This window comes from Euprymna scolopes, chromosome 4 (assembly GCF_053919585.1).
Source record: "Euprymna scolopes isolate OS-2025 chromosome 4, ASM5391958v1, whole genome shotgun sequence".
Lineage (NCBI taxonomy): Eukaryota > Metazoa > Mollusca > Cephalopoda > Sepiida > Sepiolidae > Euprymna > Euprymna scolopes.
In genome coordinates, this window is record NC_136485.1 from 173305511 (window position 1) to 173322051 (window position 16541).

The window sequence follows — 16541 nt, forward strand, 5'->3', positions numbered from 1 at the left end:
CACATAATTTCTGACGAATGTGCATTAAAATTTATATAGAAAAATAAATTCTCCAGCAATAAGTTGTCTCGTTTTAATAGAAACACTCACATAGCTGTGGCTCTTTAACTTTTTTATACTTTAAAAATAAAAGTCTTTACTTTTGGATTGACTTTCTCATGAAAAAGCGCGCTCCTGACATCTATCCACAGCCGCCATTCATCAGTGGCAAAATTGAATTGATAATGGTGGTGTCTATATAGGAATATAACTTATGGTGCTTAAAATGTCGATCGTTTTAATAGTACTACTTCCATATTTGTATATCTTCAACATTTGAAGTAGAAAATATGAGTATTTACTTTTGGTAGGACAATTGATGCGTACAGAAAGGGAGACGTGTATATGCGAGTATTTTTTCTCTGAACAGTTCTCTTATTGGCAATAAAAAATATACTTCAACTGAGTTCGACACCAAAACCTACAGAGAGTAAATCAAATACGATAATCATTAAGCCATCTTCATAAAGCTTTAAGAGTGTTTTCAAACCTACTTATTCGTAACATGATAATTTTCCATCTTTACGATTCACGCATGCGCATTCCTAAAACAGCAAACTGATGAAAATCCGATGACCGCTACGTAACAATTCTTCAATTTTGACGACTTAGTAGCCTGTTTTATCGGAATAAAACTGATTAAAAGTTTTCAACATGCCTCAATATCTTATATACCAAATATCGAGTCTGTAGATCCAAAATTCGTTCAGTATATATATATATATATATATATATATATATATATATATATATATATATATAGCTTAATGTGTAAGAGGAAAAGAGAGAGTTCAATTCCACAAGAAGAGACTTATCTGGATAATGCCAAGCTCAACAATTATTATTTGAGCTTATACAATAGGACAACAAGTATATGAAATGAAAATTTGGGGGAAAACAAGGGGCACTTCATGCCAGGGCATTTCGAAGCCTAATGCTTCTCATCAGAAGAGTAGAGAAGGTGCTAGGTAGCATAGGAAAGATGCTAGACGCCGCATCTTCTCCATGCTACCTAGCACATTCTCTACTCTTCTGATGAGAAGCATTAGGCTTCGAAATGTCCTGGCGTAAAGAGTCCCTTCTATCCCCCAAATTTTGCTTGTATTCCATTATTCAATAAATGATCCATTCTATCTACCAATATATAGTTTTGTAATTTCATTTCATACTCTTGTTGTCCTATATATATATATATATATATATATATATATATATGTATATATATATATATATATATATATATATATATATGCCACCCTATTGTTTTTAAAACCTTACACTCAATATGATAAAGACAATATTCCACCATTAACACAATCCTGAGATCCTGAGATTTTGCAGAGACCCGCCCCATATTATAACAAAATTAGAGAGTCATATAATAATCTGCCTATCGAGACAAAACAGGAGAGGAAATCTTATCGAATTACCCCACACTATAAGTACATGGTAAACAATTCTTCCAATTGTTATATAAACACTCTCCACCATGCAATGTTTTGCAAACTTATCAATAGAAATGTAATCAGAACATGTTATAATCTGCAGCATCTTAAATCAGCCAAACAACCTACAGCTCCAATCAATCTCTACAAACGCATTTACTTATGTACAATAGATGGATTTGGTTGGCCTAGCGTCTTTTGCGATATTACAACGTTTTCTTTTCCAATAGTTATCGAAAGAAAGAAAAAATGCTAAAAACCGGAGAAATTTTTTGTAAGTTAGCCTTTGTCTCGCACCATTGGTTATTAACAGTCAAACATCACTCATGATAATTCATGGTAGCACTCCATATTGCGTTTATAATCATACTGAAAAATCGTAAACAGGAGAAAATGAAAAACAGAGCCACCGATGCACTAACTGCAATATCACACAGGATTAGTGAATCTTTTGACAGGGGATTCGCTTCAAGTGCAATAGCTCTTGACATATTAAAGAAATTTGATAGAGTATAGAATAAAAGTTTACTTTAAAAACTTTACAACTATGGACTAGCTAGAAACCTTATCTCGAATATTCAATGTTTTTCTCTCTGATAGGATTATAAGAGTAGCCGGCGATATGCAGAAATCAGAAACTCGTAGCATCAACACTTCACAACGCATTTCATCCTGGGTCTAACTCTCTTCTTGGTATTGATCTTCCAAATCACATTCTTAGATAATTAGAAGACATTTATGCAGACAATAACACAGTCTATGTCAACACTTCAAAGGCTGACAATGACAAGGATCTCCCGGATTTTCTCTCTTCTGATCTTGAGAACGTGGTGCAATGGGGGAAAAGGTGGTTGGTTAATTTTTATGCATCTAAAACAAAACCTTTTCTTTTTATCATAATCGCTGTACCATCTGGTCTCAATTAAAGTAAATGGCTCTCGCATGTTTTAATAAACTTCTAGGGCCGACTTTCACTCCTGATCTGAAATGGAACACATACACCAAGTCTGTTGCCAAGATCGCTGGAAAAATAGTTGCATCATTCTCCCGCTGTAGTAAGTATATTACTGCTGATGTAATATTGTATCTGCTATCTGCTAAGTACTTCTTAAAATAGAGTGATGTTGCTACATCTTGACAGAAGATGTTCGGTGCGTCCTGTCTTGCTTCAAAACCGGTCGAAACTTAGTAGATGGTGTCGTTTCTCTTTCGCTGCAACATCTTTCCCACAGAAGAGACGTTTTAAGCATGTCTCTGCTCTATCGTAATTTTCATAGTAAGTGATTGTGTGTTTCACTTTATTGTTCCCCTTGCCAAACTTTCAAAAACAATACTCGTCTAGCTACAACCACTATATATGATATTCCCCACTTTCTATCTGCCTAAATCTAAACGCAGATTCCATGAACAAATCTTCATTCCATGAAACTGCCCGCCTGTGGAGCACTGGCTTACTTCCCGGCCGATTACAATATGACAGCCTTCAAGTCCAATCTACACAAGTTCTTGTGAGCCATCTCTTTTAATAATCCAAATTATACTTAACCTAAACTCTTATCCTCAAGTTTTCTTCCGGGCTTTATATGTGGTTACTTCTTTGTAAAAAACAAACAAAGAAATAAACAAAATACATTTGCGGCAATATATTGAGAAAGCGACAAGGTACACTATAAATATTGAATATCTGAGAGCCATAATATATGAACACTAAGAAAATTGAAGAATGACTACAATCTAAATAAATTAGAAATTTGGTCTTAATTGAAATGTCAAATTGTTCTTAGCCATATAGTTCACAGAAAGGATATTTTGCTTAATCTGGGAGGTAATTTAAAAAAAAGGAAATATATTGCCGCAAATGTATTTTGCTTATTTCTTTGTTTGTTTTTTACAAAGAAGTAACCACATAAAAATAAAAGCCGATGAATAAAAACAGAATTCTCAGCCTGAATATTCCGATATAATTCAGAATATTAAATTATACAGTATTAGAGAGAGAAAAGAATTAGAACTTGGAATTTCCAACGACGAATAGCTGATAGTACTTGGCAAATATGACACCTTTAAATATCTTGAATTTCTGTAAATGGACATAAAAGAACAGATTACTGGGAAAGAACTAGATAACTCTTAGAAAGCAAACTACATAGTAGAGACACGACAAAAGGAACAGATGCATGGGCAATATCAGGAGTGAAGTATTCTACACTCTTCATAGGCTGAACGAACACTTGTTAGAAAAGATACTTTACCGTGTAATTTGTTGCATTTGAATATATAATAAAGCGGTGGAGACATGTATTGGGGAAAGAAATGCATAAAACTCTATGGCATAAAGTAAATAGATGAAATGAACGAAGCGAGGTATGGGTGAAGGTGATAATATCGAACAAGAAGGCAAAAATAGTCTTATCAATTGATTTCACTTTCACATCATGTGATAAAGATACACAAAGCAGAAACCTATGCATACATCTGAACAAGAATTCAAATTGGACTATTAATAAAACTAGTGTAATACTAATAATTGTAGAGGAATAAACATCGGTTCTGAAATAGATGCGACAGGGAGTGAAAAAAAAACTGGAATAACGGGGAAAATAAAATATAAAACACGATCATGATGAAAACAATTTTAATGTTGAGAGAAATAGAGAAATCAACGCATAAAAGCAAGTGATCGTGAATAACCATAAAAAATTGTTCTGCTCAAGTTCGAGGATATAAAAATCACTACATTTGTGAGAATGGCACTGAGATTACTACAATCATGAAAATGTTCATTGACACTCTAATTGCAGGAGTAAAGCAACAGCTGTTTTTACTTTGACATTAATGGTAAACGCGTGTTTGCGAGAAGATTAGATTGGATGCACAATGATTGGATGCAGAATAAACTATTGAAAAATCTGGCATATCTCTTGTACCTCACGCCCCAGAAAATGGGACTTGTGTGTGTGTGGGGGGGGGTGTTTAATTAGAACTCATTTGTAATAACCCATGTCAAAAGTTACAGGTAGTAAGAGATAAAATAGACATCAGATTTAGGGGAGAAACGTAGTTGAGTACTCGAACATTGAGCAAGCTTATTATCACACACATTTTAGAAAAGACCAAAGTCGTTGGCGACAAGGAATCAAAAGTAAGTGACATTTGCAGTTGCGCAAAATGATATGAAATATTTATCGAAATAGGTGATAAGTACTGAAAATCTGGTAAGATTTGTCGTTACGCAGATTTAAGAGAACACTTGTGATTACTGTATGTTATCAATCACTGGTAAAGAGAAAGATGATGATAAAGATGAAGAACAATAAGAATGTTTGTGAAAAACGTATAAGTTGTTCTTCCTTCATTGCGGTGTAACGCTGGCAACACCTGCTAGTACTGTACGCAATTATGTCTATACATGTGACTACATTCATCCTAGTATGTCCACATTCAACGAAATGGATTTCGTTTACAGAATTTATTATATTGCTAAATAGGTGTACACACTTTCAGCTGTAGTAAAAGTAATGGGCAAAAGCATGCTCGGATATAAACACGGTTATCTTAATGGAAATCAAATGCAATTTAAACTGGTTTTGTAAACTCTAATTATGTTTATATCTACTCAATATTGTCTCTGTTTCTCAATCTCATTACAAATACACAGACACAGGCACACACATGCACACACACATATACATATACATATATTTTAGCAGTAATTTATAAACTAAAATAAAAATACACATATATATCTGCATATAAATTTATTAACTAAAATGAAAATACACACACGCAACCAATATATATATATATATATATATATATATATATATATATATATATATATATATATATATATATATATAACATCAAATATGCAATGCAAACGTATACGGCATAATCTTGTTGGCTCACCAGTTTTCATCAACCGGGTTGAACCAGCTTCTTCCAAAGAAAGAAGTTTCTGTGGGAGTATGAAATAACAAACTTTTCCACTCGCCTGAACCCCGTCAGGGTTGAGAACGATATTACGTATTTAAAGTACTTACAGGGCAGTATTTAGTCCTCTTACAGCACTTGGTATTCATAAATGGAAATTTATTTAGTATTGATCAGGTTAAATGCTCATTAACTTCGGTGATCTAACGAGAACCGATGTAGCAACGTGATTATGCCGTATCCTTGAACTTTGAATTAAATCAAATCAGGTTGACTGGTTAGTCAGAAACGTACGAGGATGCTAATGATAAGTCCGTTTTTACTTTGACTTAGAAGTAACCACTTATCAAGGATCAAAGGCGAGTCGAGAATCAGGGTGAAATGAGTAGTAGGTAGACAATAAAACAGCACCCTGATGATTGGTAATAATGATGATTATTGGACGGAATAAAATTATTAAAGGCTATTTAAAAACTGTTTACGTTTAGTTAGACTATAAACATATTGAGAAGCAATCCCGCGGAAGTTTTAAAACGTGTATGAAACAATGATGGTAGTATTAATAGAGAAGGTCGCTGCAAGAACGTCACCCTAATAAACTGTGTTACCAAACAATATTAATTCAGAGAATGCACCGGGGAGTATAAATGTGTTTTCATGTCTCGGTGGCCCCTTCCAAGTAGTGCAGCAACTAATTTTACCAAGCATTGTCGAAGGCCTCCATCAGATCCCTCTAATACCGAGCTCTTAACGTTGTCCGATAAATTTTAACTGCAATTCCCGAGCAGAATAATGTTAAATTGTTCCATTGTCGTGTATAAATGATAACTTTCAAAACATATCGTGTTCATTTTTCCTTGTGCAAAAAGAGCGCTATTGCATCTATTCTATCCTAAGGTACATTGTCTTTAATCCATATATCTGGCATCAATGGTGGAAAATATGATATATACTAGCGGGGGTCCCCGGCTTTGCCCGGGTGTTCCGAGGTGTGTGTGGTTTGGGGTAACCCAAAACAAAAGTATAATAAAAATTGTTGCCCGGGTGTTTGTTTCCGGGGGGGGGAGGAGTTTTAAAAAATGCCATTGGCAAAAAATATAAATAAAATGATAAAAAAAATTTAAAAAAAGGAAGAAATGGCATAAGTAAACATTGGATTCGATGTAAGCGAAAGTTGCGTTTCAACCGACACAAAAATGTCAATCCGTTTTTTTAAAGCAACTACGAACTCAAACCGGTGCTTACTCAGAGTGTCCCTTGTGGACGTATCCCCACCGGTGATAAGTGGGCGCGGGAGGAGTATGAATGTAATAGAGGGGAAAGATTTTACCACTTCCATTGATTGTAACCGAATTTGGACGTGGACTCTCAGCATGAAAAATATAGGGATCTAAGTTTATCGAGTAAGTGGATAGGTGATAGGCCTATAACACATTAAAGGTAATGTGCTGCAGTGCGTGCACATTGCATTTGCATGAAATGTCTTGATTTTCAATCCCATTAAGGTCAAAATTGCAGAGGAAAAAATGAGTTCATTTTATGTATACTTATTTATTTATTAATGTTATTTATTATTATTTATTTATTATTATTTATTTATTTATTATTACTATTCATTATTATTATTATTATTTATTATTATTTATTATTTATATCAATATTTATTTAAATTATTATTTATTTATTATGTATTAATTATTATTTATATATATATATATATATATATATATATATATATATATATAAGAGCAAGAGTAAAGATAGACTAGACGAAGATAGAATAATAGAAAAAGAAAGAAAGAGAAGAGAAGAAGAGGATAGGAAGAGAATAGAATAGAAGAAGATAGAAGAAGAAGAGAGTTAGATAGAGAAGGGAAGAAGAAAAGAAGAGAAGATAGAAGAAGAATAGAAGAAGAATAGAAGATAGAAAAGAAGATAGAATGGATAGGAGATAGAAGAATATATAATGAGGAAGAGGAGAGAAGATAGTAAAGAAGAGAAAAAGAAGAAGAAAGATAGAATAGATAGCATAAGAATAGAATTGATAGAAGAATAGAATAAGATAGATAGATTGAAAATAGAAGATAGAAGATCGAGAAGAAAAAGAAGGAGGAGAGAAGATATATATATATATATATATATATATATATATATATATATATATATATCTTTTGTAAGTGACAATGTGCCATCATTTGCACAATGTATGGAATATTGTTGGCACATTTAAACTGGTGCATCTGCTAATTGTCTTTCAAAAGAGAGTCGCCAACCTGATAGTTCCAGAACTGTCATTTAAGCGGCCTCTGTTCCATTGACGAAATTTGGCATCCCTCTGCCTGTTCTGCAAGTAATTTAATATAGGACGCTCCGACGAATTACAAGCCCTTGTACGCCGTCGACGTAAATACTCCTGACAAACCCGACAAGCCGCAATACTAGGGATCCTTTGATGTACTCTAATAGTTAATAATTAAGAACTGCTAGACTTTGGAACTCCCTCTCGGGTTACTGCTTTCTCGACTGTACTGACATCCAAATGTAATGTGAACAGATGTCTTGCTGCTCAACTCTCTAAATAGTAATGCTTCAAATGTCCTCGATAGTAGCCCTCTACATCAAATTAACACTAAGACTTGTTTGGGGTGACAATGCAAAACTGTATATAGGATATTCAGACATATGGAACACTGTTTAATCAGTTTTGATCCAAAACAAAGACTTGATAAAAAGTCATAATTGAAAAATTGCTACGTAGAAGGCCACCGAATTTTTATTTGTTTTCAAATGCTTAATGCGCTGTCGTAAAACATGGCATTTTCTTTATGTTAAGTACGAGTCGGTTTGAAAACTCACGTTGAAATCATGTCAAACTGGTATAGAGGTTATCTTACTTGTCCCACTGTCTTTAGGTTTTGGTTTAGATCTTAGCTCAAGTATTTTTTATCTTACAAGAAATGGACGATTTAGAAAAGCATAATACTCGTATGGAACACATAATACTCCTATGGAACACATACATTAAATCCATTGTCAAGGCCGCTGGAAAAATGGTGGGATTCTTCTATCGATTCAGTAGATATCTCACTACTGATGTAATTATCTATCTATGTAAGAGCCAGGTACGTCCAAGAATGGAGTACTGTTGCCACATCTGGACAGGAGCTGCTAGAAAGATCTTATTCTTCCTTGATAGAGTTCAAAATTGACTTCGTAGCCTTGTGGGGGATGTCCTTTGCTCTTCCCTGCAACCTCTTTCTCACAAAAGAGATATTGCGAGCTTGCCTCTGTTTTATCGTTATTTTCATGGCAGGTGCTCGGTTGAGCTCCATTCTATGGTCCCCTTTCGCCAAACTTTCAAAAGAAACACCCGTCTAGCAGAAAACACTATCACTAGTTTCCCCCACTCTTATTCTGTGCTTAAACTTAGGCGTAGATTCCATGAGCAAAGTGTCTTTCTAAGAACTGCACGCCTATCGAATTGTCTTCCGTTTTTCTGCTTTCAATCTGACTACAATATGGTTGTCTTCAAGTCTAACGTAAACAAGTTTTTGATGAGCCGTTCCCTGTAAGTTAACACATTTACCGAATCTCTATTACTAACGGTTAATATAGTGTCCAATTTCTACTGTGCACTCTTTAACCCTTATCCTCGAGTGGCCTCTTGGCCTTGATACGTCAAACAAACGTATTTCGGTTTCTGTCTATATTTTACATTTTTTAAAGGGAATTTTACGTTACGTTATATCCATACGGTATTTTTGTTTATAATTAATTTAATAATACTTTATAGCTGCTCAAAGCGCCCGGGGCGCACTTTATCATACCATGGGTGTTCCAAAAGCGAAGCTTTCAATTTTTTTTACTCAAAGAGTAAAAATGCTACGAATACAGTAGTAATACTATTTAAACGAGTGACCGTGTTCCGGATTTTTTTTTTTTATCTATCACCACCAATTTCAATACACTTTTTCCAAGAATTAATGAAGCATATTAACTGATGACGCATATTCATGGCAGGTGTTTCTGTTTTAGAGTCTCCCATATCAATATTTGTCACAGACAGAAGAAGCTTTCAGGTCAAGTCTAGTAATTATAGCAATGCAATTTCCCATCTTCATTGAACAAAAGGGTAGAATAAAATAAAAATAGAAGGTATTAATTTTGGAACGCTTCTCATATAATATATATATATATATATATATAGATATATTATATATATATATATATATATATATAGTGAATCGCTTAAAATAATACCAACTTATTCCCACATGTGTACTCAGCATCAATGTTGTCCCTAATCTGAACTATTGCTATGTTGTGATTGATATTATAACGCGTGAAATTATCAGTGTATCTAATTATGGCCTTATTCCTCTTGGTAAAGACGTAACTCCACTATTGTTTATACAGCAAAAAATCCCACCGCTATACAATAAGAAATAAGAAAAAAAAGTATTGTTTTTTTTCTACTTCTGTCAGACACCATAAGACATAGGCACAACATAATTCTATATAATTACGCTTTCTACCAGATTGTTTACGAAAAAAACAAAACAGTTGTTTCTGTTGAATTTTATAATTCATTCCGACTAAACTTACTCTCCCAACAAGTCACACTGGAAGAAAACTGAAGACTCAGTCATAAAAATCTACTAATATTCTCCGATCCTTCACAAGGAAATATTATCGTCGACCGCCATTCATTCACGCGTATTCTTACATAAGGGCCGTCTTTTACGTCTGCACAAATACTCATTTCCATATTTTCCTTATTATTATTTTGGAGATGAATGGTTTATTTTGCTGAACGCTTCGACTATCTATTACAGAAAAATAAACATAGCGACTGCCCATATTCCATTCCATATACAAAACGCCATTAACGAGTATCAAATAATTTATAGAGAAACAAATATGATGCCTGCATTAAAATATTCATCATTTCCGTTACATATAGGGAATTATTTATTAGCTTTATATTTTTCTTGCATATATTCATAAATTCTCATATAATTACAATGTTACTTAAATAAATCACGAATAGATATTTTATACAGAGTATAATCTCTCGAAAATGTTATTAGGTTGAGAAGAACGCTCTTGCGAAAATTTTAATTTGGATGTCAAAATGTGTATTTTCAAATAAGTGTTGATATAATACCTTTGCATTAATTATAATTTTCAAAAGCACTTTTTACTCTGTCTAATCGTTTAATTACAATTGTTTTAAAACAATTATATCTTCTATTCAGAACGTTGAATACAAGATGACATTTTTTCTCATTTTAATTCTAAGTAAGCAAAAAAGCTGCTGAAAAAGTTCGCGATATCAACGAAACGTTTGGTCCTGGAGCCAATATTGTATACAGGGCACAACGGTGGTTTAAGAAATTTCCTGGTGGCTCCGATAGTCTAGATGATGATGAGTGAAATGGTCGGCCATCGGATCTTGACAACGATCAATTAAGAGCCTTAGTCGAAGCCAAACAACGTAAAACTGTTCAAGAACATGCTTCTGAATTAGACGTAACGAATACAATGATTTCCAACCACTCGAGGGACAGAGGAAAGATTTAAAAAAAAAAAAGTTGATAAATGGGTGCCTCACGAGCTGAACGACAACCAAAAAGAGTCATTTTGAAGTGTCAGCTTCACTTCTTTTACGCAACACGAATGACCCGTTTCTCGACCGGGTTGTTACTTATGATGAAAAGTGTGCTCTTTACGAAAACCGGCGACGCGCAGATCGGTGGTTAGACACTGACAAAGCTCCAAGACAATTACCGAAGCCAGAATTGCACCAAAAGAAGGTCATGCTGGCTGTTTGGTGGTCTGCGACTTATCTCGCCTATTACAGATTTGGAATGCAGGCAAAACCATTACGGCGAAACAGTACTGCCAACAAATGGATGAAATACACCAGAAACTTCGAGAACAACACTCAACAGAAAAAGGCCCAATTCTCCTCCATGACAATGCCTGACTGCACGTCGCTAAACCGACACTACAGAAGTTGAACGCCTTCGGATGTCTCATTTGTAGTCATCTTCTGACTTCTCGCCGACTGACTACTTTTGCAAGCAGCTCGACAACTTTCTACGTGGGAAATGTTTCAAAAACCTAAGCACTAACAAAAATGTCTTTAGCAATTTCATTGCCACCAGAACGCAGAAATTTTACGTATTGGCATAAATATACTTGTGTTGCGTTGACAGAAAGTGTGTTTATTCTGATGCGGAATTTGATCAAAAAAACATTTGATCTGAAATATGTTCATCGGACTTCAAAAATTAAAACCGCGAGAACATCCTTTTCAACCTGATAATTTTATTTCTGTTTTCTTTTTTTTTTTCACTCTAAAAAGGCACAATGCTACTTAGATGTAAGCGATTACAATTTGGAAAATTCTGTCTGTAGTTCAGCAACGGTATGTCTGTTCACATTACATTTAAACTTCTGCATGTCAGTACATTAACAGACGCAGGGACGCGGGAGAGAATTCCAAAGTCTCGCAGTCTCATTGAATAAACTATTTAAGCTTAAGGCTTTCCGGAGTCTAGGAATCTTCTCATTTCGCTACCTGTCGTGTTAGTCGTAGAGAGGTTACAAGGGATTGATGTTCGTCCATTAAAATACTTCTAAAACAGGTACAGCGATGCAACATTTCGTCGCTGAGACAGAGTTTAGAATTTGTTCGAGAGTGCGAGATCTATAAGGTTGGTGCCCTTTTTTAACCCTGTCTAGCAGTGAGATAAAAGTAGCAAATGCGCCAGACCATATTTGAAAACAGTACTTTATTCATGAGCGAATTGTGGCTTTGTAGAGGTACATGAATCTTTCAGATGGAACCAACTTTCTAGAACGGCAGAGAGAGCCCATCTTCTTCGTAGCAGCTTTGACAATGACCTCGGTGTATTTTTTCCAATTTAAACGTTTAACCGAGGAATCTGAATGAAGAGATTTTAAGTAGTGTATTAGTAGCTATGGCTATCAGTGGTTGAGAAGGTTTCTTGTAATTTGTTAGTGAAGAACTTAGTCCTGGCAGCATTGAATAGAAGTCTTTCTTAGATGTCTTGGTTCTTCTTCCCCTCGTTTTATATGTAAACGATATATTATAAACAGGTGTGAAAATTAAAGTATCCGATTTATTTTGGAGCATACTAAGACATTATAACATTAGAGATTTTGTTTTAGAAACGGAATAAACTCATGAGGATACTTAAAATGTTGTTAATATTTAATGTTTGGTATTCACACATTAAAAGTTTACTTTATTCCTAAATTGCATGTGCATTTATTCATTTTATATTTGTTTAAAGAGAATAAACAATGGCCTGCTGTTGTGATCGCTTTAAAACATGTAAAATAATTATAACAATTAAGTTTGATATAATTCAGTCTATTTGTAGAGATTTTCTCAATTTACACTTGTTTTATATAAATAGAAATAAAACGTTTATATTTAACCAATGTCGTTTTCACCAAATTATGAGTTTAGCCAATCACGCTGTCAAATATTAATTGCAACAACATTGGCCTAACAAATAGTCTTCACAATTTTTTTATAAGATATTTTATTTCGTGTAGACTGTCATAATCAATAGAGTACTAATGTTATTTTCTCTTTCTAATTATAAGCTTGGTATTTGACAGTGGTCTTTTCGTTAACGATATGGACTGACGACCTGGAGTTTCAAGTTCAAATCTAACCGTTCTACAAAAATCACTTTCACTTCGACAACATTCTCATTGTCCCTCCCGTAAATACCCGATTTATTTCTAGAAAAAATTTTACTGGGTGCATATCGAGGAAACCAATACCAACCACACAATTATCGGATTCATACGATATGATAATGATTTTCAAGACTAAGGTCAGTAGCAATCTCCTGCCTTTGTGATAATCATCTTGCGTTGTTGATAGCTCATTAAATTAAATGGCGTCACGACTTGTCTGGTGCAATTCTTATAAAATAAATTCTCGTATATTAGTAACTTATTCGAGAGAATTTGTACAGTCAGTAGGTTTTCGCCTAATTAAATTCATATGCCATTTTTTTCACACACAATCACGTATATCCCTTACGGCATAACAACATTAACGCACCGGTTCTTGTTAAATCAGCGGTTAACAACGATGGGCCTTGTCGATAAATGATCGCTCACAATTTGGGAATATCAGTTGCTCTATGAATCGGTTCGTCGACACCTCCCTCCATGAGCTGCGAAATCTAACGTCGTTATCTTCCGTTATATGCAACTTGGGGGAGCTTGCATATTTAATGTCCTCTTGACACTTTCTCCTTTAAAGAAATCCTGTTCAATTCACTTAGGGTGAGTGCCGCCTCGGTAGGGTACGCATAACTTCACATATTTCTGTGAATATATTTAGTAATGACTCAAAGAAGGTGCACTTCCTGTTATCTAAAACACATTTACACCTTTCCACAATTTAAATAACACTTTTGACTAAAAGTGATTTCATGACGCTACACACACACACACACACACACACACACACACACACACACACACACACACACACCAGGAGTTCCTTTCTTTTAATAATGCAGTCAATAAAATTCAAGTGTAATCATTTAATCATCTTAACCATCATCTCACGAGTTATTTCGATCCATGAGACATCGCACCTAACGACCTTTTTTCTTACAGAAAAGAGGAAGAACAATGTTTCCAAGACGCTCATTACTATCTTAGGCATTATCTTTTCTTTTCTATAACGTGCATTGCTTCAGAAATTATATTTTCATCCTGTTGGCACACCCTACTCATAACATCATTAGCACCACGATCACGATGTTAATATTTGATTAGGATTAGCGATTTTATCCTTTTCATATACCATAGCCTTTTTTATAAAATATGTTTTCTGTGTAGAAACTTTGTTTAACTTGAGTTTATGACTCAAAAAGCAGCAACCGCTTATGAACTTCATAAAAACATAATTTTACATGTACATACCAAATATGCGACTTATATAAAACAATTATATTTTAAAATAGATATTGGCCTCTTTATTTCTCAAAATTACTTAAATATCAAAACAGGGGGGTACATCAATTTTGTTTATTTGTTAAAAGTGGCTAGGGTTATTAATTAAAGAGATGAGGTTGTTCAATTTTCATTTCGTTTATTATCCATTTATATGATTGACATTCAAAAGACATGCCTCCTATTTTTTATTCTGCCGTAATTGATTATAGAGAATTACAAATTGTATTAATATGTTGACTGAACTTATGCATTCGTGACTTGAATGTATTATCCATCTGTTGCACATATTGACGGCGTGAGATTATAAGAAAGCAACCACCTTCCTGGACCTGTGTCAGAAGCAGAAATGCGTCATTGAATCCTTCACTGAACTCGTCAACATGCACTGTTGCATGTTGAAGCTGACACAGTTGATGCCATCACAGGTTTTGAGAGCGTTACTTTGATTTTAGACAGAAGTAAGAGTGAAGAAGCGTCCCGGATTTACCGACTAAGAAATTGTTAATCGCGGGCAAAAGTTCATTAAGAATGGTGGCCAACATGGGAAAATAAATTCTGGAGCCGAACAGGTCTCTGGTTTTATTCATAGATATAACGTTGAGTTTGTTTGTTTTTTAGTTAAAAATCCGACGGAACGACCCTCGTAAGATAATATGATGAAAGTTTCTCTATTTTGTTTTGTAAACAGTTGAGACAAGAATTTTGTCCATTAAGGAAATAAAAGGTTGGGAATATTTTCTATTTTGTATTCAATCCCCACGGGGCCGAAGACCCCATGTATCAAGTTCCAAGTCCATAAGCCCAAAATAATAGAGTAGTTTGGTAGAGACTGTTCCACAAACAGATAGATATTTACTGTAAATTCAGCTCCAAATGAAATGCAAGTGTGCACAATGCAAAAATTATGCACAAATATAATTGAGCATAGTAGTGAATCTATACATTCAATACGAAAACAGAAATAAACAAACAAGGAATTAATAAAAAGTTTTTTTCCAAAGAAATATGCAAAAGACTTACTTTTTGAAGTTTGCTCGTATGTTCACGACTACGTCTATAAGGGTGCTATAATTATTTTTAAAATATAAAAGTGGGATTTTAATATCACTATCAGTGCGGACAAATAGATTAACTTTACAGCCGTATAGATTTATTTTAATTTATGATTTTTTTTCACTTGATTCAATACATTTAATCTATAATAATTTTACCTTATGTTTTATTTATTTTCTACTTACAATTTTTTTTTGAAAAACAGTATTTTTTTTTTATTATCGATTAAAAGTACACAAATATGTGAGCATACTTTGCAATATAACACATGTGTAAAACCATTTGTATTCATGACCCTACAAATTTCATGCCACATACTTTCATAATACAAACTTTTTTTTATTTTTCCCTTTATTTTACTTTATTTCTTTGTGAATAAAAATCATACAAGGGTGCTATCTTAAACGAGCCTAAATGAAACCATTCCAACACAAAAATTATTAAAAAAAAAAAAAACGCGAAACAAGCTAAGCATACATGTAAAAAAGATCTATGACTCCATTTGATCATGCGTTTTACACTTTATTAAACTAGTTTTGTTTTGATAGTAATGGAAGTTCCAAAAGTCTTGGACACATTTTGACATTGTATATCTCGAGAACTATTAAGGATATAAAAACGCATCTGGTATAATCTCAAGTTTTGTATGGAATGTTTAAATATGTACAATGTGAAGAACATTTGTCCCACCACACCCATCAAGCCGAAAGTCCAAATCTTGCCAAACGCGGCCCAGTATTGGATTGTCAATGGTTGCAACAGTTTCTGCTATTCGGGCCTTCAGCTTATCCACGTTTCTTAGAATGGGGGGGTTGCACATAGACCAGTCCTTTCACAAACCCCCGCATAAAAAGTGGTGGGTGGTTTCAGATTTTCTTGCGAAATTCACGTTAAACATGTATCGAAGATTCAGATATTTGTCAAATTCAAGCCCACAAAATGGTTTTTCTGGTCGAGTAAACGTCATTACTGGATCTGAAAAGAAATGAAGAAAAAAATCAATAGCAAAATTACAAAAAAAATTGATTGATTTAGTTTTAAAATTGCACA

The 16541-nt window shown here is 34.0% G+C and overlaps 1 long non-coding RNA gene across 1 annotated transcript in view; it reads left to right on the forward strand.

The window, feature by feature from the left end:
- Positions 1-12955: 12955 nt before the first annotated feature.
- LOC145273105 (uncharacterized) overlaps positions 12956-16541 on the forward strand; it is a 53192-nt gene continuing 49606 nt past the window's right edge. Inside the window, exon 1 of the long non-coding RNA XR_013866154.1 lies at positions 12956-13297. This is a non-coding gene — a long non-coding RNA (uncharacterized LOC145273105). The remainder of the gene's footprint in view (positions 13298-16541) is intronic.